The 22,274-nt window shown below is 42.2% G+C and overlaps 1 pseudogene; it reads left to right on the top strand.

Annotated features, from left to right (window-relative positions):
• Positions 1-1,815: 1,815 nt before the first annotated feature.
• On the top strand, positions 1,816-19,239 carry LOC113012719 (GTPase IMAP family member 8-like; annotated as a pseudogene).
• Positions 19,240-22,274: the final 3,035 nt, after the last annotated feature.

Raw genomic sequence — 22,274 nt, 5'->3', positions numbered from 1 at the left:
GTGTAATCAAGATGAGAGACCACGGCTATAAAAGCGAAGGTGGATTTGGGAAGTCTGTCGCAGCCATGTCCTGTCCGTATACGCGAGCAGCCCATTGCGGAAGGTGCAAGATTGATAAGGAGAGTCCTCAGAATTCAGCGTATATTGTGGGATAGACAGGATCCTTTAGCTCAGCGCGACAGTGTGCTCATAGAGAGATATCGATTTTCCCGTGAGGGTATTATTTACTTAACCAACTTGTTGACGAGGGGGTGCAGGACCACCACCTGTCTTTTTTTCCTCTGCCCTTTTCTTGGTTGCTGTTATGAACAAACTAACAGAGTATTACAGGCCAGTATTACCTTGCCAAGAGACGCAAAGCAATCTAAGAGATAAATATTACCATTCTGTAGAATACTCCTGTATTCCACTTTTACTTGTTCCCATGTTCTTGTGGGTCCTGTTGTGGCTCTAATGTGAAAGGGGATATAATATAACATATTATAATATAATATAATGCCATATGATATTGGACAATATAGTGTCATATGATAGATCTACCCTACCGCCTACTGGTGTTGGCCAGAGGGGCCGATGGCGCGATATGGCAGCCTGGCTACAACCGTAGCTGCCTCCACCAGTGTGTGAATGTGGGAGTGAATGAATAGTGGTATCGTAAAGCGCTTTGGGTGCCTTGGAAAGCGCTATATAAATCCAATCCATTATTATTATTATTATTAAATTACCTACGAGTTTGATTTGTCAGCAACTTTCTGCCAGCCCTCTCTCCTTGCTTTTGCAGCCTTTGCAGTGTTCTCTTGCGTTTTAATTAAACTCTGAAACTCCTGAAATCCCTCACTCAAGAGTTCTTGCTCTGCTGCCGGAAAATACCGAGCACGCCCCTTCGACATTTTCGCCGACCAATCAGCGGGTTGCCGATCAATGTTTCTACTATCGATGCGTAGCCCCTTTTACGACGCCCAGTGATGTCACATTCCTGCGTCCAGCTGTAGTAATCGTCAACAGCAGGTGTGTTCGGGGAACCGGATTAGCGAGCTCACGGTTAGCGCGATGATTTGATCTTGGATGTGTCATTTGATCTTGGATGTAGTAAGCGACGTACGAAGAACGGGCCCCAGATTTTAAAATCCCTAAAATAATTAGCACAAGTCTTGAATGGGTTGGGGGGGGGGGGGGGGGGGTGTGAGGTAGCATAACATAAGCAGCATGGAAAGTGATAGCAAAACAGCATCTGCAGACTGTTCAAGTTTCTTTTAAGTAGGGATGGGTATTGAAAACCGGTTCTTGTTGAGAACCAGTTCCCACTGTTTCAATTCCTTGGAATTGTTTGCCATTTTTGCAAACAATTTCCTTATCGATTCCAGTCACCCCGAATGATGTCACTACGTTGCAGAGCGTCATTTACAGTACCTGGCAGGAAACATGGCAAACGCTAAAAAGTTTGGTCATACTTTACGAGAACAACAGGGCAACTTGCAATACTTGCATAGTAGATATTTAATTTAAGGGAGGAAACACTACAAATACAGAACCGGAGACAAAGGGCAGCCCTGGCGGAGCCCATCACCCACCGGGAACGAGTCCGACTTATTGCCGGCAATGCGAACCAAGCTCTTGCAACGGTTGTATAGGGATCGAATGGCCCGTAGCAATGGGCCAGACACCCCATATTCCCGCAACACCTCCCACAGGACACCCCGAGGGACACGGTCGAATGCCTTCTCCAAGTCCACAAAACACATGTAGACTGGTTGGGCAAACTCCCATGCACCCTCAAGTATCCTGGAGAGGATAAAGAGCTGGTCCAGCGTTCCGCCAGGGCTGCCCTTTGTCTCCGGTTCTGTTCATAATTTTTATGGACAGGATTTCTAGGCGCAGCCAAGTGGCGGAGGGCTTTCGCTTTGGTGGCCTCAGAATCTCATCTCTGATTTTTGCAGATGATGTGGTTCTGTTGGCTTCATCGGGTGAGGGCCTCCAGCTCGCACTGGAGCGGTTCGCAGCCGAGTGTGAAGCAGCGGGAATGAGGATCAGCACCTCCAAATCTGAGGCCATGGTTCTCAGCCGGAAAAGGGTGGAGTGCCCACTCCGGGTCGGGGATGAGTTCCTGCCCCAAGTGGAGGAGTTCAAGTATCTCGGGGTCTTGTTCGCGAGTGATGGGAGAAGGGAGCCGGAGATCGACAGACGGATTGGGGCTGCAGCTGCAGTAATGCGGACGCTGCACCGGTCCGTCGTGGTGAAGAGGGAGCTGAGTGTAAAAGCGAAGCTCTCAATTTACCGGTCGATCTACGTCCCTACCCTCACCTATGGCCACGAGCTGTGGGTAGTGACCGAAAGAACGAGATCGCGGATACAAGCGGCAGAAATGAGCTTCCTCCGAAGGGTGGCTGGCCTCTCCCTTAGAGATAGGGTGAGAAGTTCGGCCATCCGGGAGGGGCTCAGAGTAGAGCAGCTGCTGCTCCACATCGAAAGGAGCCAGCTGAGGTGGTTCGGGCATCTGACAAGGATGCTCCCTGGGCGCCTCCTGGGTGAGGTGTTCCAGGCATGTCCCACCGGGAGGAGGCCCCGGGGCAGACCCAGGACACGCTGGAGAGATTATATCTCTCGGCTGGCCTGGGAACGCCTTGGTATTCCCCCGGATAAGCTGGAGGAGGTGGCTGGGGAGAGGGAGGTCTGGGCCTCTTTGCTTAGGCTGCTGCCCCCGCGACCCGGCCCCGGACAAAGCGGATGAAAATGGATGGATGGATGGAACACTACAAATATGCAAAAGCATTTGCTCACAAAACACGCGATGACCTTAAATGAATGTCGTGATTTTAATTCCACTCCAGACTCATGAATCTCAACCCAGCAGCAGCGGTAACGTTTGTACGTCCTCTCCCGTTAATGCAGCAGGTAAATAATCAACTAACAGTGCATATTATGTTAGTGTGATCTGCCTTATTACAAAACCTGCCATTACTGTGTGCTGCATTTAGGTGACCATGATGAGAGAGACAGACAGAGTCTGGCTGGCGCTCGCTGGCAGTTGTCGCTGCAGTCTACCGGTAGCGTCTACTTTCAGGCCAGGATAGACGAATGTCACCGAGCAGTGACTCAGTTTGTGGTAAAAGGCTTGCACCCATTTGCCACAGCAGATGCCCTCAAATTTTCGGTAAGGGAATGTGTTTAATTGTAGGCAGGGACATTACTGGATATTCTTGTGTAATTGTTACAGAATAATTTATGTTATACTTTGTTATTGCTACAGAAGAATATTTATTTTATTATTTTACATTTACAATTTTTTTCCCCGGGGACCCTGTGAAACCCCATTGAAGAGCCATAGGCTAGATCTCTTAATATCTCACTGTTGGGTTTATAAGGCCATGCTACTCCTAAATTTCTATCTTGTTCAAAGGGAAGATATAAAACAAAGTTCTAAGCTAATCGGCCTTAGTGTTCTCCTTTTTTTTTAAAAGAATCAATAAGAGAATCGATAAAGAATTGAATCGTTAAACAGAATCGAAAATGGAATCGGAATCGTGAAAATCTTATCAATACCCATCCCTACTTTTAAGTCTTCTTTATTTTCTAGCATTGCCTTTCAACAAATGTTTCACAAAACATAAGAACCTGACAGTCAAAATCTCACCTGCTTTATACAGAATTCCATTCACATCTGAACCTCATTAACCTCTACCATCGAGAATATAGGGTAGGCTAAATAACACAGTCTAGACAAAGAAACAGGAATAAAATCATTTTTCCACTTAACAAACTCATTTACCCAACTAAACGGTGTGAAAAGTCAATCTCTTCACTTAATCTGACTCGTGAGGTTATTTTAAATGAAATAAACAATTTTACACAAAAGAAACAGCCCTTCATTTGGTTACACCCAATTGATATGATCAGTGACATCATATCCTATAAAATCAGGAAGTACTGGGGCGGCCATTCCCATATACCTGTTTCACATATAGGACCTGCACCAAGGAACACACAATGGTAAGTATAACCAAACTACATAAACAAATGAAAGATTCAAATCAACTAATGATGAAGTGACATTTCGCTTTAAGAACATTTGCAGAGATGTAATGAATAAATGGTAAATGGCCTGTATTTGTATAGCGCTTTATTTAGTCCCTAAGGACCCCAAAGTGCTTTACACTACATTCAGTCATCCACCCATTCACACACACATTCACACACTGGTGATGGCAAGCTACATTGTAGCCACAGCTGCCCTGGGGCGCACTGACAGAGGCGAGGCTGCCGGACACTGGCGCCACTGGGCCCTCTGACCACCACCAGTAGGCAACAGGTGAAGTGTCTTGCCCAAGGACACAATGACTGAGACTGTCGGAGCAGGAGCTCGAACTGGCGACCTTCCGATTACAAGACGAACTGCCAACTCTTGAGCCACGATCGCCTCAATATATAGACAATGCTACCACAAACAGACCCGGGATAGTATGTAGAGCCAAGGTTACATGTGCAGTGTCTACATTAAAGCTAGAGATGTGCTGATTGATACTGAAATATCGATTCCTCCGATACCAGTCATTTATGTTGTAGAATCGATTCTCACATTAAAATATTGATATTTTAGTAATTTAGGGTAAATTTGTAGTTTATCATTAACAGGACTTACTTACTTAGACTTAGATCCTCCCATGCCTTATGTGGCATATCGGGTGGCAAACGAACGCCACCAGGCTCGATCTTGTGTGCGGGCTTCAGCTTCTTCCAATGATATGTTCGATGTCTTTAGGTCTTGATGGACCTTCACCAGGTGTTGCGGGGATGTCCTCGTGGTCTTTTAATGCCCAGGGGTTGCCAGCACATCGCTGTTTTTGGAATCCATGCATCATCCATGCGGAGGATATGGCCGGCCAGTCGGAGTCTTTGGCATGCAACGATGTTGTGAAGTTTGACTGTGCCACTCCTTCGCAGGACCTCCTCGTTGGTGATGTGGTCGGTGTAGCGGATCTTCAGAATCCGGCGAAGACATCGCTGCTGGAAGACGTCGAGCTTGGTGTTGATGCAGGCCGATACCTTCCAAGTCTCGCTGGCATAAATGGCAGTTGGGATCACGATCGAATTAAGCACGCGGAGTTTGATCTTGAGAGAGATGGTCGGGGAGAACCAGATCTTGTTCATCCTCCGAAATACCGCAGCTGCCTTTCCAGTGTGGCACTTGACATCCACCTCCGCGTTGCCGTCATGGGAAATCGCGCTACCGAGGTAGGTTCTCCACTTCTTCTAGCAGCTGTGTCCCGATGTAGATCCCCCGTCGTGGGTCCATGGAGCTGACGTGCATGAGCTCCGACTTTTCAGAGCTGATCCTCAGGCCAGTTCCATTAATGGGAACACAATGGAAAGAAACTATATCATTCGGATTGTCTACATAGGAAGGAACTACTTCCTCTTCCGCCTTTCATAGTCATGTGCGAAATACGGATGTATAAATGTGTTGCAGCCCCTTGGCATGCACACTCACAACAATGGCTGCGCATAAATGGAGTCATGTGCGGACGTATTTTACATCCACAAACAAGCCGAGGCGTGGTTTGCGATACATGTGGCAAAAAAGTAAGGTGTTGTGGCAGCTCCACTAACCTTGTCAAACACCTCAGAGTAAATCATATCACAGAATATGATGAGCATATGTTGAGGCAAATTCAAGAGGAGGAGAGGAGAGGGACAGGACAGGTGCTGCTAGGGCGAGACAGACGTCTTTCACGGAGTCCTTTAGTGCCGCAGGCAGGCAACGTGTTCAAATAGCGCACAACTTCAGTTTTTTTATTTCTATATGATGAATTCTGCATTATTAAGTGATAAGAACAATTAATCGAATGTCCTGTAATCATTATGACTCTATAATTTGAGATACAATAAAAGATGCAATAAATAAAATACGTTTTTGTACAAAGTATCAGTATCGGATCAGTATCGTCGATACCACCCTGAATTTTACTTGGTGTCGGATCGGAAAGGAAATCAGTGGTATCGCACATCACTAATTAAAGCATTATGATTGACTATAAGATAACAGAACACAAAATAACAATATATGCAAGTGACAAATGGCATTCAGTCCAGCCACTTTGTCACAGGATCAGTGAAGCAAGTTTTCTTTAACTGACCTTAGGTGTTTTCAGTAATGTAATTCTTCAGTTAGTTGAAGACTAATGTAAACCACCATTTGTCACGAATACGAAACATCATCAGTTGTGCACCCCCAACTCATTGGGTGTTTCAGCTGTTTATCACAATACACCCTCATTTACAGAGTATTTTCCAAAAGGTCTTTGGGATCATCAAGATGTTTTCTTCCAGACACATTCTTTTGGTGGAGTCATGAACACTGACTTCAACTGAGGCAAATGTTCTGGGGTCTTTTGTGACTTCTTGGATGAGTGATCACTGCACTCTTGGTCAGCTGGACACCCCTGGGAAGCTTCACCATGGTTCCATGTTTTCGCCATTTCTGGAAAGGGGAGCAATCACTTTTCACACAGGGCTTGAGCACTCTGATTGAATACTAGAGAAGCCTTTTTCCCATGAAATCTGTTTAAATCCCCCAAAACATTTCTTTAGAATCTTTTTGTTTATTTTGGCATTATCAAAGACAAGAGATAAGCATTTAAATCCAATATTAACTGAAACTGAGAATCTCTGAGCTGTTTCACCTGTTGGATGTCAGAATTTCCTTATCAGTTCTCTTATTGATTCTTATTAGGTTCTCACTGGTTCAGCTTTAAGAGTTACCACCATCTCTAAGCAGCATATAAAATATGTTTTTTGCATTTTGCATGTGCATGCCACCCTGAACAACAAAGCACTGTATGATGAACAGTGTGTTTCTGTCCAACAGGGTACAAAGGTGCCATGGATTCAGATGAAAGGAGGATTGTTCTTGTGGGGAAGACGGGAGTGGGGAAGAGTGCAGCAGGAAACACAATCCTGGGGAGAGAGGCCTTTGAATCAGAACTGTTACCATCCTCTCTGACATCTGAATGCCATAAAGCAAAGGGGAATGTTGACGGTCGAAAGGTAGCTGTCAATGATACTCCAGGCCTTTTTGACACGAATTTCACTCAAGAAGAAGTATTGAATAGGATCAAGATGTGCATCTCTCTGTCTGCCCCTGGTCCTCATGCCTTCCTTGTGGTTCTTCAGCTGGGCAGGTTCACTCAGGAAGAGAAAGATACTGTTCAGATGATCCAGACCACCTTTGGTGAAGATGGAGCAAAATACACAATGGTGTTATTTACACATGGAGACCAGTTAAAGAAGCAAACCATTGAAAACTTTATTTCAGAAAGTCCTGATCTCATAGCCATCATTCGAAAGTGTGGTAACAGATACCATGTCTTCAACAATGAAATCAAAGATCCCAAACAAATCTCTCAGCTCCTGGACAAAATTGACAAGATGACTGTGGTTAATGGTGGAGGTTACTATACAAATGCAATGTTCATGAAAGCAGAGGCAGCCATAGAAAAGGAGAAAGAGCGACTCCTGAAGGAGATGGAAGCACAGAAGCAGAGAGAGCTTGATAAACTGAGAGCCAAATATGGAGGAAGGGCCACCAGAGAGAAGTGCAAGGTGCAGATGAGATATCATTATGAAGCCAGAGCCAGAGCTGAAAAATCAAATGACTTCACTTCAGCACCAGCAATAGCTGTTGCAGCAGCCTGTGGTGCTGCCATTGGAGGTGTGTTTGGAATTGCAGGCGGTCCGATAGGTTTGGCAGTTGGAATTGCTGCTGGAGCAGCTGTTGGAGCTACAGTTGGTGCTTTAGCAGTGAGAGTCTCAGATTGCTGCCACATACAATGAAGATTTTGGAGGATTAAATTATTCCCCAGGAAAATTTTGGCAGTTTTGGTCAACTGCATCTCAAGAAACATTTTTGCACAAATAAAGAATACGACTTTCCTAATCACTTTTTAATACTTAGAGAAATAATTTGAACATGTACAAGTGAGAGATACTCAACTGTTAATAACTTCACTATTATTTGTAAATGATTATAATCACTAATGGGGTGGCTGTAGCTCAGGTGGCAGAGCAGGTCAGCCACTAATCAGAAGGTCGGTGGTTCGATCCCAGGCTGCATCCTGGCTGCATGCCAAATATCCTTGGGCAAGATACTAACCCCGTGTTTGCCTACTGGTGGTGGTCAGAGGGCCCGGTGGCGCCTGTGTCCGGCAGCCTCGCCTCTGTCAGTGTGCCCCAGGGCAGCTGTGGCTACAATGTAGCTTGCTATCGCCAGTGTGTGAATGTGTGTGTGAATGGGTGGATGACTGAATGTAGTGTAAAGCGCTTTGGGGTCCTATGGACTAGAAAAGCGCTATACAAATGCAGGCATTTACTAATGGAATATCAGTATCTATGAAGCGCCTTGAGGCGACTTTTGTTGTGATTTGGCGCTATATAAATAAAATTGAATTGAATTGAATTGAATTGAATATATAAATTCTGTTCTGGGAATATTTTGTATTTTTTTTGTCAGACTGGATTGAAAAAGTGTCATTCTAAGCAGTGTTGGTCAAGTTACTTGAAAAAAGTAATCGGATTACGCGTTACTGCCCATCTCTGATTCTAAGCTTGTTCAAGCACAAACATGAAACCAGCCAGTCATGCTGGTACGATATTCCACAACCTTGGACATGTGAGCTCTAGGAGAGATGTAGCTATCTATGTGAAATCTCTATACCAGCGGTCCCCAACCCCCGGGCCACGGACTGGTACAAGTCCGTGAGTCATTTGGTACCGGGCCGCGAGAGTTGAGACTTGGGTGTGAAATGTATGGTTTTCAGGGTTTTTATCGGTTTTTAGCGTAATTTTGTTATCGTTTTTTTCATTAACTCGGTTTTCCTGGGTCTTTTCACGTGTGTTATGAATAAATCTTCTTTTTTCGAGACCGGTAATAGTTTTATTTTGTTTGTATTTATCCGCAACTCCCTAAAGGCCAGTCCGTGAAAATATTGTCGGGCACAAATCGGTCCGTGGCGCAAAAAAGGTTGGGGACCGCTGCTCTATACTATTCTCTCTAATATTCTGGGGATTTTGCCTTGCTGTTGATCAACAATGGACTTGCACATTCAACTCAAAGTTCTTGATTAATTCTAATTAATTCTTTTGATGCTGGTGTTTGAAATGGAAGAAACTCATTTATTTTGAAATATGTGTCACCATTTAAATGACCTGAACCCAATTCAAAAATGTTCAGTGTTCATCTTTTGGACATGGATATACTGATATATGGTTGTTGTGTTTTGGCTATCGGTGATTGCCTTAGAGCAGGGGTCTAGTAAGGAAAAAAGATTGGCACTCACTTTTGCAGTTTTGTGTTATACAATATTTAAAATTTAAAAAACCCACTATATTTTCATAAATATTTGTCAGTGTATTTTTTGTTTTGTTTTTTTGTACTTCTCGAACACTTGAGTGGCCCTCCAATGAGATGACAGTGCTAGCAGTGGCCCCCAGCTCATTTGAGTTTCAGACCCCTGCCCTAGAGTGACTGTCTGCTCAACCTGGTATATAGGTGTATAGACATGTTTGTCTGGCAGTCTCTCTAAGGACTTCAACAGTAAAATCAAGGCTTGAACCTCACACAGACCTTTGAAGGGTTGTAAACACACACGTTATCCTGTATATATCGTACTTACTATTGTTTGAGTACTTGCGATTATTTTATTGTACTTTTTATATTTTACATTTATATTTATTATTTATCTTGCACCAAGGGAGTGGCACTCCAATTTCATTGTACTCTGTACAATGACAATAAAGGCTATTCTATTCTATTCTATTCTATTCTATTCTATTCTATACACACACAAATGTTTTAAAGAAATTGTAAGTCAGCATGTTCTTGTAGGGTGAAAACAAAACCTTTTAAATTAAGTTGCTTACATTGTGTCATTAGGGTTTTTGTATTTAAAGTTTCTTTTTTTCCATCTGGGTGTTCCAAATAGGTAAAAATACGATTTAAAAAAGGGTCAGTAACGTAACCCTAGATTTGTTGTGGGTGGCCTGGTAGATAGAGGTTAAAATAAAAATGCTTATTTGCTAATGAGGGTCGGCACCAATTTATGCACTCATATTTTATTAGTTTATGGAGATAGTTTTTTCAGTCTCTTAGAATTGGGTGCTTGACAGTCTAGAAAGGCCAGCTTTTATCTTACACTGTGATGGTGAGCAAATAACTTGTACACTGTACAATCTACACTAAAGTTCAATATTTTATACAATGACGGCAGAAAAAGAAAAAAAAACTGAAAAAGAAAAAAGATGTTCCTATGTTTTATGTCTGCAGGTTCTAGGAAGCAGAAGAAGAGTGATGAACTACGAATTATTTTGGTGGGAAAAACAGGAGGAGGGAAGAGTGCAACAGGAAACATCATCTTAGGAAGAAAAGATTTTCAGTCTGAACTAGAGATGGCACGATACCACTTTTTTATGTCCGATACCGATACCGATATCATAAATTTGGATATCTGCCGATACCGATATGAATCCGATATAGTGTTTTTTAATCAACAAAACTGTTTTTTTTTTTATATCTTGCTGCATTTTGTATAAGTTCATAACTCAAGTTTAAAACAACAACTACACTAAAGCTATTCTGTTATACCTGTATGCAAAACAAAATATTTCATAGTTCAGCAATACTGATCAATCTAATAAACTTAAACCTACACCATCCTCCCTATTCTGGTATTTTAAAGAGTACTTAGCGTAAATATTAAGCAACCTAACTAACAGGGTTCCAACTCCCAGCAACAACAAAAATAAATAAATAAAAAATAGGGAACCACCCCTCACGCTCCACCTCATGATGCTTAATCGACGTAATCAACCTTAATTTGATGCAGTGTGAAAAAAAATGCACAGAAATCAATTATTTTTCAAGAAATATTAAATAGATTCAACATCTTTCTTCAACAAAATTGCAGACTGCACAGATGGTATCTTCCCAAAGGAAAAAGTACTATATCTTACTAGGGTATATATATTAGACTTAATAGTCACTATATACAGTAATTGACTTCTATTCCTTTTACATCAAATTAAAACTTTGGGTGTCAGATAATTATTTATTAAAAGCTCGACATTTTAAATGAGAATAAGAAAGAAAAGTATGTCTTTGTGCCCCCTTTTCCCTGTTAATGCCCTATCGGCCCCCCTGGCTAAACTTTGCTAGATCCGCCCCTGCACAGTTACCAGCGTCAGCTACGTAGAAAAAGATCCTCGAGTAGAAAGTAATAATAAATAAATTCTAACAACAGCTGATCAAGCTTAAACGTGTTGCTGTTGTTTATCCGCTGGTTTCCTCTTTCTGGTGCAAAGTGGGCCAAAACCAAACAAGAGAGACGGACTCACGACAGAAAAGCCGATCAGCTGATCATTAAGCAGTTTCATGATTGAAGTAGCAGCAAGAAGAGGCAGTCGCTTGTTAAGCTTAACGCAGGAATGCTTTACAAACATTCAGAGATGGACTTACACACTTGCTTTACTTCTCTCGGGGATAACTTTGTCGGAGATGAAATGCCGGGTTGCTAGCGAAGCTCCAAATGCTATCCAGACCACCAACAGATCCCGCATGCCACAGCCGCTCTATCACGTGATGCATACTGCTTCGACGTGCTAACGTTCTGAGGCGAGTTACGGCGTGTTGCAAGTTTTGTGAGGTGCTTTCGTGATATTTAATGGATCGTATTACATTTTTTATTTTTCTCCGATATCCGATCCAGTAATTTAGGTCAGTATCGGACCGATACGTAATATCGGATCGGTCCATCTCTAGTCTGAACTGTCCCCACCGTCCTGGACATCTGAGTGCAAGAGAGCTCAGGGAGATGTGGAAGGTCGAAAGGTGACCATCATTGACACTCCTGGGGTATTTGACAATAATGTGACTGAAGAAGAAGTGTTAAAAAAATTAAAATATCTATTTCTCTGTCTGCTTCTGGCCCTCATGCCTTCCTGATGGTCCTAAAGCTTGGTAGGTTCACACAAGAAGAGGAAGACACTGTGAAGATGATTCAAAGTACTTTTGGTAAAGAGGCAGCCAAATACTCGCTAGTTCTGTTCACACATGGAGACAAACTAAAGAAACAAACTACTGAAAATTTCATCTCAAAAAATTAATGACTTCAAGAGCTCATTGAGGGTGTCTATGGCAGATATCATGTCTTCAATAACGAAGTGGAAGACCCAGAACAAATTAGGCAGCTTCTAGAGAAAATTGACAGAATGACTGTGGAGAATTGTGGGGGTCACTACACAGTAAACATGTTGAAAAAGGCAAAGAAGGCCTCAAAGAAAGAGAAACAGAGACTTGCAAAGGAACGAAAGGATGAAGAGCAACAGAGAAAGAACAACCTAAAGGCTGAAGTCAAAAGAGAAATGAATTTAACAGGACAGTCAGTGAAGCATGCAACATGTCTGTTGCAATAAGAAATTCTAACTTCATAGAAGCAAAAAACTATTGCCTAGTTTAATGTATTACTTTTATAATATTGCTTTTTGGCTGTAGACTATGTTGTTAACTTGTTTTAGTCAGAGCCAACTTTGCTTAACAAAGCATTATCTACATTGCCAAAAGTATTAGCTCATCTGCTTTACCACGCATATAAATGTGAGTGACATTTTATTTTTAATTCATTAAAATGTGATTTAATATGTAGGTTTAATCTGATGTTAGCCCACCCTTTGCAGCTACAACAGGATTAGTTCTTCTGGAAAGACTTTCCACAAGGTTTAGGAGTGTGTTTATTGGAATTTTTGACCAGAAGCGCACTTTTCACAATCTTCCTCACCAAACTCACTTATTCATGTCTTTATGCACTGTAAAATGTAATATTGTGTTTAATTAAAAATATTAAATAAGCTGAACTCAATTTTTATCAATTTGTTATTAGAACTCAATTTAAATAAGTTACAAGTACTTTTTATGCAAAATGCTGATAAACTCAATTTATTTGAGTTGTCTTAACTTAGAAAAACTAAATAAGCTGGAAGTTTTGCTTCTCAGTGCGGAAGGATGAAAGATGTGTTTTGAAAATGCCACGTCACTACCGTCCTCCTCCCTCTTGGATCAGTCCGCATGTTCATGGTGCCAGCATTTGTTATGGAATATGTTGAGCAAACCTGGAGAAGCGTCAGCTCAAGAGATTATTGTCATTGCTGTGAATCTTTACCTGATACACTGACTTGGTAAGTAAATGTTTACTCTTATTCAAACTGATTTTGTGGCTTCTCTTAGTTTAGCAGCAAGTTTATAATCTTGCTAGCTAGTTAGTGTTAGCCTAGCGTTGCTGTTGCCGCTGGGCTCATGTTACTTAAAAATTAACACACCCTTAAAAACCTTACATAAAACTATGTCGGTGAAATTTTCTGTTGATTGTTTGAAATAAAAAAGTGAGATAAGAGCCCAGACAAAATTCTTCGGGAGGTGCAGCCATTAGGGGTGTGGTGTGGGGGGTATTTTCAATCCATAGCCATAACTAACTAACTAACTAACTAACTAATTATATATATCATGTTTAACCTGAGTAGCAAAAGACCGCAGGGGGTTGAAAACAATAAGCCAGGAGTTAGCTGTGCTCATGGACTCTATCAAGCCTTAACCTCCCGGTCAGCTATCGCGCTGGTGGATAACAGAGCTCTCCGAAAACGTGGAAGCACTTTTGCAAATATGTGATATTTTGATAAATTAAGTAGATATTTGAGCATTACACAGCTACATTCTCACCTGAAAATATCTTAAAAGGTTATTTTGTGACCCAGAAAGGGTAGTCTGGGGAAAAGGAGGATGGCATTTGTCGGCTGCGGTTGTCGGAGCCTGTGCGTACTTATTGGCCAATGGCGGAGGAGCGCGGCTAAAAAACTTATTACTTTTTCTGAGTCACAAAATCAACTTTTAAGATATTTTCAGGCGAGAATGTAGCTGTGTAAAGTTCAAATATCTGCTCGATTTATCAAGACATCACATATTTGCAAAAATGCTCAGACGTTTTCGGAGACGTCCATTTTTTTCATGCTTTGTGGCAGCTTTTGAACATCTGTGGCATCTATTAATGTCAAATCTAGCCTTTATTTAACAACATAAGCAAACTCCATGTTACAATGATTGCACAGCCATTAAGGATCAAATCAGTTTCTGAAAAATGTTCTGTTTTTTCTCCCTCTGCTTGCTTCTTACTGTCTTTGAGGCTCGGGACCAGTACTCCTGCTGTTGGACAGAAAGACATCAGTAAGTATTCTGGTTTTCCAATATATTAGCAACTGTCAGCGACATTTATAATAATCAGGCTGAACTTTAATCATACTTTAGATCAGCCTGTTTTACTTATTGTTTTATTTGTGCTTTGGTTTGGGGAAGTTGTTTCTTTACTGATCTTTTCCTGTCTTCTGTTATTAGACTTGAGATATGACTGCGCGATGCTGTTGCTGGTGACTCCAGTTAATTCTACAAGACATGCTGTGTAAGTAAACAAACAACAACAGTTTGGTCTGCATTTCTTGAAAGATCACATCCCCCAAACTTAGTTTAGAGGGTCTACACTGTATATAGTGAAGTCTGCAAGTTTTCTAACAACAAAATTTGTTTTGTGCCCAAATCATTTTGCACATCATTAGAATGAAAGTTATTGGCCATGTTTGCATAGCCCTTTTTAAAATGATGCTTTCATGACATTATTGTGTGTTGGGTGGTGGTCAGGGCTATCCAGACTGACAATTGGGACACTGAATGTCACCTCTCCGGTGGGGAGGGAGCCTGAGATTGTCTAAATTTGAGTCTGTTTATACCAAATGCAGAAAAAATGTTTTAAGAAAGCAATTAAGTTCATGTTCCAAAAAATACGATTGTTTGCTTGCAGGACAACAGGAGAGATGAGTCCTCCATCACAGATGGTGTGGTCAGTGAAGATGGTCGCCTGCAGGTTCAAGCTCATTGCATCTCCAACCCACATCCAGTGACACTGTACTTAAGGGAAGTTAAAGACTTTCTTCTGCACTTACATTTGGATCACCTCGATCCATGATAGTCATTCAGGCAGTAATGCCTGGACTGGAAACAAGCCATCCTTAAAATATTACAACATTCCAGCTCATGTGTTGGAATGCAAAACAAATGTGTTGTTTAAATCAGAGACTGCACTTGTGACAGAACAACAAATATTTTATTTTGATTATATAAGTAATGTAAGTACAAAACAAACTTGTGGTAGGCCTAAACTTATTTTCAGAATAATTACATCTGAGACTTTGTTTCATTGTAAGATTACAACAGTGATGGCAATATAATTGTTTGTTGTTCAGCAGAACAGTGTCCAGTATGTTGGCTTTTATACTTTGTTGTGTTTGAAAATAAAAGTTGGGCTGATTTTAACATCGTTACAAAAAGTGTTGTTAATTATTTTTAATCATATTCAGGTTACCACAAATTGTTTTTTCATTTAGTTGAACTTGAAATGTTTGTCAGTAGGTAAACAATTAGTATTGTACAGTCAGTATCAAGTTATTCTTAATACTGTAGACTTGCACTGTATAAGTTGTCCTAACAGTCATCTTAAGTAAGCTTTACTTAGTTTTGTTCAGGCAACGAGTTTCCTTAATTTTTTTGAGTTCTGCGAACTAACAAGGCTGTATAGTGTACTCAAAATGAGTAAGTTGCCCTAACTTGGTCATCTTACGTAAACTTGATCCAATTTTCTTGAGTTCTGGGAACAAATGAGCTTGTACAGAGTACTCAAAATAAATAAGTTGTTCTAATTTAGTCATTTTTAGCTAAGCTTTACTCAATTTTTTTGAGGCAACGAGTTTCCTCAATTTTTTTGAGTTCTGGGAACTAATTAGATTTTACAGTGTGGACCTTGCTTTGTGCACTGGTAAAGAGGCAAACTACAAACTGTTTATACAATGCTTGGAGCATAAAATTGTCCAAAATGTCTTCGTATGTTGAAGCTTTAAAAGCTTCTTTCACTGGAACTAACTCCTGAAAAATAACTCTACACATAACTCCCCAACAATAAAACTACACTTGGCACTGTGCAGTCAGACAAGTACCATTTTCCTGGCAATGACCAAACCTAGACTCGTCCTTTGGATTGCCAGACACAGAAGTGTGATCGTGACTGTAGAGAACACATCTCCACTCCTCTAGAGCAGCGGTCCCCAACCTTTTTTTGCGCCACGGACCGGTTTATGCCCGACAATATTTTCATGGACCGGCCTTTAAGGTGTCGCGGATAAATACAACAAAATAAAACTAGTACCGGTAGAAGATTTATTCATAACACACGTGAAAAGACCCAGGAAAACCAAGTAAACGATAAAAACGATAACAAAATAACTCTGAAAACCGATAAAAACCCTGAAAACTATATATTTCACACCTGAGCCTCAACTCTCGCGGCCCGGTACCAAACGACCGGGGGTTGGGGACCGCTGCTCTAGAGTACAGTGGTGGCATGCTTTAGACCACGGATGCAGGTATGGTATGGATGCAGCTGCTGCCAAGGAAATCCATTGCTTGAGGCTCTCTACACACTGTTCTTGAGCTAATCTGAAGGCCACATGGAGTTTGGAAGTCTGTAGCAATTGATTCTGCAGAAAGTTGGTGACTTATGTGCACTAGACCCCCACTTTGTGATCTGTTTGTTATAATATTATATACTATATATATTAATGTTATAAAATTTGTTATAATATTACTACCTAGGGCTGCCACGATTAGTCGACTAGTCACGATTATGTCGACTATCAAAATTGTCGACGACTGATTTAATAGTCGACGCGTCGTTTGAAGCTTTGTAAGATCACAAAAGACGCAAGAATAAGTAGTAGGATTTAAGAGTGTAATAACGGACTGAAACAGAAGATGGCAGCACTGCATGTACAAGGATGCCAGCTGCTGTTAAACCCTGAAGAAGAAGAAGCAGCTGTGTCACAGAATTCATAGCGCGGCCCTGCTCAGTTTCCAACAATGGCGGCAGCTAGTTAGTTTTATTATTACTCTTATTATTCTTTCTGGGTCACAAAATAAACTTTTAACATATTTTCAGGCGAGAATGTAGCTGTGTAAACCTCAAATATCTGCTCAGTTTATCAAGACACCACATATTTTCAAAAGCGCTCTGACGTTTTCGGAGACGTCTGTTACCCACTAGCTGGATAGCTAGCCGGGGGCAAGGCTCACTAGAGCCCGTGAGAACACCGGACTCCCAACAAATCGTTTTCAAACCCACCGCCGTCTTTCGCTACTCAGGTTAAATATATATAACTCAATTAGATAACTTAAAAATGTTATTGTTTGGCTTTTTTTTGTATTTTATTTGTTCCTGAGTAAATCGGTTTGGCTGAGATTAAAGTTATAGTTTTTACACAGATGGATAAACGTCAAGCAGACAACTGATTATCAGAAGTGTGAGATGCTGGAGAATATACTCCGGTGTCCTGTTATATTTTAGATAGCAAGGAGTTTATTAAACTTCACCGAAACAATCTGCAAATTTCATTAAAATTTAATAAACTATCATCTTGTCTTTATTTTTAGTTAGCACAGACCTTACACACTTAAAGCTGTAAGCTAATGATAGTTATATAAGAGCAGATGCATGCTTGTGCAGTAAGCTGTACGTTTTAGGTCCAATGGATGCATGATCTGATTAGTCAACTAATCGCAAAAATAATCGGTGACTAGTCGACTATCAAAATAATCGTTTGTGGCAGCCCTATTACTAACACATGACTGTGGAATATTTAGTTGTCATGGTCCGGGTGAGTGCTGGGATTTTCCACTGGAGCGTGGTCACCACCCCTGGGCGGAGTCACCCTGCACTTGCATTACCACACACCTGCGAGCAACTGAGCTGCCGGCATTTAAGACCAGCATTCACCACTACTTGCCGCCAAGTGATCTGCTAACCTCAGTTAGTGTCATCCGTCACAGGTCTTGTTAAATTTTAGAGGTCGTTATTCTGCCCTCATTAGGGTGGTTTCTAGCTTGACAGATAGCTAACAGGGCCACAATAAACATCCGGGAGTCCGGAAATCCCATAGACGGGCTAACGTGTTAGCATCGCGGCCATTTCTCACACAAAACTCTAAACTGCTACGCATAACTATCGCGGGAAAGCTTACACAACATATAGCAACTACTTACAGGCATGTGCTCTCTCAGGCTCAGCAAGAAAAAGTGAACAAAAAGTGGAACTGCTTGAAGAAGGTGTCTTCCAGAAACTGGCAGTAGGACTGGGAGTTGAGTTTGACTCCATCCTCAACCCGAAAAGGCCCCACAAGCTCATGTTTGATGATACCAGCCCAAACCAGTACTCCACCTCCACCTTGCTGGCGTCTGAGGCGGACTGGAGCTCTCTGCCCTTTACCAATCCAGCCACGGGCCCATCCATCTGGCCCATCAAGACTCACTCTCATTTCATCAGTCCATAAAACCTTAGAAAAATCAGTCACAGAGATATTTCTTGGCCCAGTCTTGACGTTTCAGCTTGTGTGTCTTGTTCAGTGGTGGTCGTCTTTCAGCCTTTCTTACCTTGGCCATGTCTCTGAGTATTGCACACCTTGTGCTTTTGGGCACTCCAGTGATGTTGCAGCTCTGAAATATGGCCAAACTGGTGGCAAGTGGCATCTTGGCAGCTGCACGCTTGACTTTTCTCAGTTCATGGGCAGTTATTTTGCGCCTTGGTTTTTCCACACGCTTCTTGAGACCCTGTTGACTATTTTGAATGAAACGCTTGATTATTCGATGATCACGCTTCAGAAGCTTTGCAATTTTGAGACTGCTGCATCCCTCTGCAAGATATCTCACTATTTTTGACTTTTCTGTGCCTGTCAAGTCCTTCTTTTGACCCATTTTGCCAAAGGAAAGGACGTTGCCTAATAATTATGCACACCTGATATAGGGTGTTGATGTCATTAGACCACACCCCTTCTCATTACAGAGATGCACATCACCTAATATGCTTAATTGGTAGTAGGCTTTCGAGCCTATACAGCTTGGAGTAAGACAACATGCATGAAGAGGATGATGTGGACAAAATACTCATTTGCCTAATAATTCTGCACTCCCTGCACTGTTGTTGCCTGTGTATGCTCATCTACCTTTGTCGAATCTCCCTCCAGAGTCTTAGCACAGGATCTGACTTTCTGGATGAGCTTCGCTATGCCACATACAAGTGTCTTCCAGCTGGAAAAGCTCTCAAACCTGTGTGAACCAAGCAGTCTTTCAGAAGCTTTCGTAGAAAAGGTTGCAATCAGTGGACGCACATCTGCATTCTTTTCTGGTTCTACAAGCTCAAAGAACTGTGGTGGAGTAAGTGTAACTCCCTTTTCATTTTCAAGAACATCGGCCCAGAAAACCAGTTTGTATCTCTCAACAGTGCAGCTGGAACTGGTCTTGTACCAGGATTGTGTTCCGAACTGAGAAAGTGCCACTGTTCAGGCTGCGAAGACTTCCGGATGCGTGCTACTCTGTTTGCAACATACACATAAAACCTTGGGTTGGCGTTGTAGATGTAGCCCAGCACAACTCTGGAGTTGGTGTAAAACTTCACTTTGTGGATTTCGACATCTAGCTCATCCCTCAAGATATCAGCCAGCTCAACTGATAGTACGGCTCTAGACAGGGCACAGTATAGGAATTTAGATTTCCCTATGCAGAATCCTACAAGACAGTGTCCTTCATCATCAACTGTCCTGAGGTAGGCATCTGCCAGAGATGGCCATGGTGGACGCGTCACAAAAGACACATAACTCCCTGTGCTGTGCGGAAAGCAGGGGAAACAGGTAGATACTGCCTTGGTATGTGAAGTTGCTCGAGTGCCTTCAGTGAGTCTCTCCAAGACTACCCCTTTTTCAGCAGGTATTGGGGTGTCCCAATCGCAATGCTCCATGCATAGCTCTCTGACTATAGCCTTGCCCTGAACTACTATTGGAGTTGCAAACCCCAACGGGTCAAATATGCTGTTAACTGTGGAGAGAATGCCTCTACGGTTAAAGGGCTTCTCTTCCTGGGAGACAAGAAAGGTAAAGCTGTCGGTTTGAAGGTGGCAGTTGAGACCCAAGCTTCTCTGCATAGGCAACAGATCCACACCTAGCTCTAGGTCATTCAGCTCTTTAGCACATTCCTCAGGTGGAAACGCCTCCACTACTATGTTGTGGTTGGAAGCTATCTTATGTAGCCGTATGTTGGAATCAGCTAACATTTCCTTGGTTTCCTTCAGGACTTGGATGGCGTTCTCATTGGTGGAGAAGGAAGCAAGACCATCGTCCACGTAAAAGTTCTTTAGAACAAACTCTTTTGCCTCTGCACTGTGTTCTTCCTGTCCTTGCAGAGCTGCTCTTCTCAAGCCGTATATGGCAACAGCGCGAGAGGGGCTGTTGCCGAATACGTGCACGGTCATCCTATACTCCGTGATGCGCTTGGTGGGGTCATTGTCCTCAAACCAGAGGAAATATAGGAAGTCCCGGTGATCATAGCAGACTTTGAAACAATAGAACATCTGTTCTATGTCTGCTGCCACCACTACAGGTTCCTTGCGGAAGTGAATGAGGACTCCTAAAAGTGTGCAGCAAGAGTACTGACAGGGACTAGAAAGAGAGAGCATATTTCTCCTGTTTTGGCTTCCCTTCATTGGCTTCTTGTTAAGTCCAGAATTGAATTCAAAATCCTGCTCCTCACATACAAGGTCTTAAATAATCAGGCCCCATCTTATCTTAATGACCTTGTAGTACCATATCACCCTATTAGAGCACTTCGCTCTCGCTCTGCAGGCCTACTTGTTGTTCCTAGAGTGTTTAAAAGTAGAATGGGAGGGAGAGCCTTCAGTTTTCAGGCCCCTCTTCTGTGGAACCAGCTTCCAGTTTGGATTCAGGAGACAGACACTATCTCTACTTTTAAGATTAATCTTAAAACTTTCCTTTTTGCTAAAGCATATAGTTAGGGCTGGACCAGGTGACCCTGAATCCTCCCTTAGTTATGCTGCAATAGACGTAGGCTGCCGGGGGATTCCCATGATGCATTGAGTTTTTCCTTTCCAGTCACCTTTCTCACTCACTATGTATTAATAGACCTCTCTGCATTGAATCATATCTCTTATTAACCTCTGTCTCTCTTCCACAGCATGTCTTTATCCTGTCTTCCTTCTCTCACCCCAACCAGTCGCAGCAGATGGCCCCGCCCCTCCCTGAGCCTGGTTCTGCCGGAGGTTTCTTCCTGTTAAAAGGGAGTTTTTCCTTCCCACTGTTGCCAAAGTGCTTGCTCATAGGGGGTCATAGGGGGTCATATGATTGTTTGGTTTTTCTCTGTATCTATGAAGCGCCTTGAGGCGACTTTTGTTGTGATTTGGCGCTATATAAATAAAATTGAATTGAATTGAATTGAATTGAATAGCTTGCTCGAACCATACCTGAACGTCTGTACTCTATTTACAGTGACTCTGACCCTTGCCCCGGACCCAGTTTGACTCTCCCTCCAGCCCAATCCCTGGAACAGCTGTTTCCACTGACCAACGACCAGATTGCTTACTTAGCCCAGGCTGCTTAAAACCCCTTTGGTTTAATTGTGGCATTTAGCACTTGTTAAACTCACATTCCAGTTTCCTGATTGTGAACACTTACTGAGAAAATAAACGTTGTCACTGAAACTACTTACGTGCTGTTCGGCGCCCAGCATTTGGGTCCTTTCCCTTTTGAGGCGGCCTCGGCCTCCGTCTCCATCTTTATTCTGACCTTAGCGCCAGTTTGTTCTTCTACCCATTATTCCCTGCAGTATTTCCGAGTCCAAAGCGCTATGTTTTTTCACTCAGTAACAGGTGTGATTGAAAATGTAGTGAATTACAATACTTTTTCAAAAACATACTTAAGGAAAAGTACAATTACAGATTTTAAAAACTACTTTAAAATGTACAAATACACAAAAATAATACTCAATTACAGTAACACAAATAAATGTAATTCATTACTTTCCACCTTTGGTGCCAGTTCCTTGTCTCATGTGCTTTGTGTTCAGTGGCTTCTCCTGTCTCATTATACTTAATTTGTTGCTTTCCTTGTCATCCCTCTGTGTAAAAATTGTTTCAGACTTCCCTTGTCCCTTTGTCCAAGTCTCTGCTCCCCTCCTCTCATTTCTTTAAGGTTTTCAGGTTTCTTAGTACTTTTCCAGTTTAGGTTATTTTTGTGTTCTTGTGATCGTGGCTCAAGGAGTTAGCAGTTCGTCTTCTAACTGGAAGGTTGCCGGTTCGAGCCAC

Source organism: Astatotilapia calliptera, chromosome 19 (assembly GCF_964374335.1).
Source record: "Astatotilapia calliptera chromosome 19, fAstCal68.1, whole genome shotgun sequence".
NCBI classification, from domain to species: domain Eukaryota; kingdom Metazoa; phylum Chordata; class Actinopteri; order Cichliformes; family Cichlidae; genus Astatotilapia; species Astatotilapia calliptera.
The sequence above is the reverse complement of the archived record's forward strand: the minus strand, read 5'-3'. Positions and strand labels throughout refer to the sequence as shown.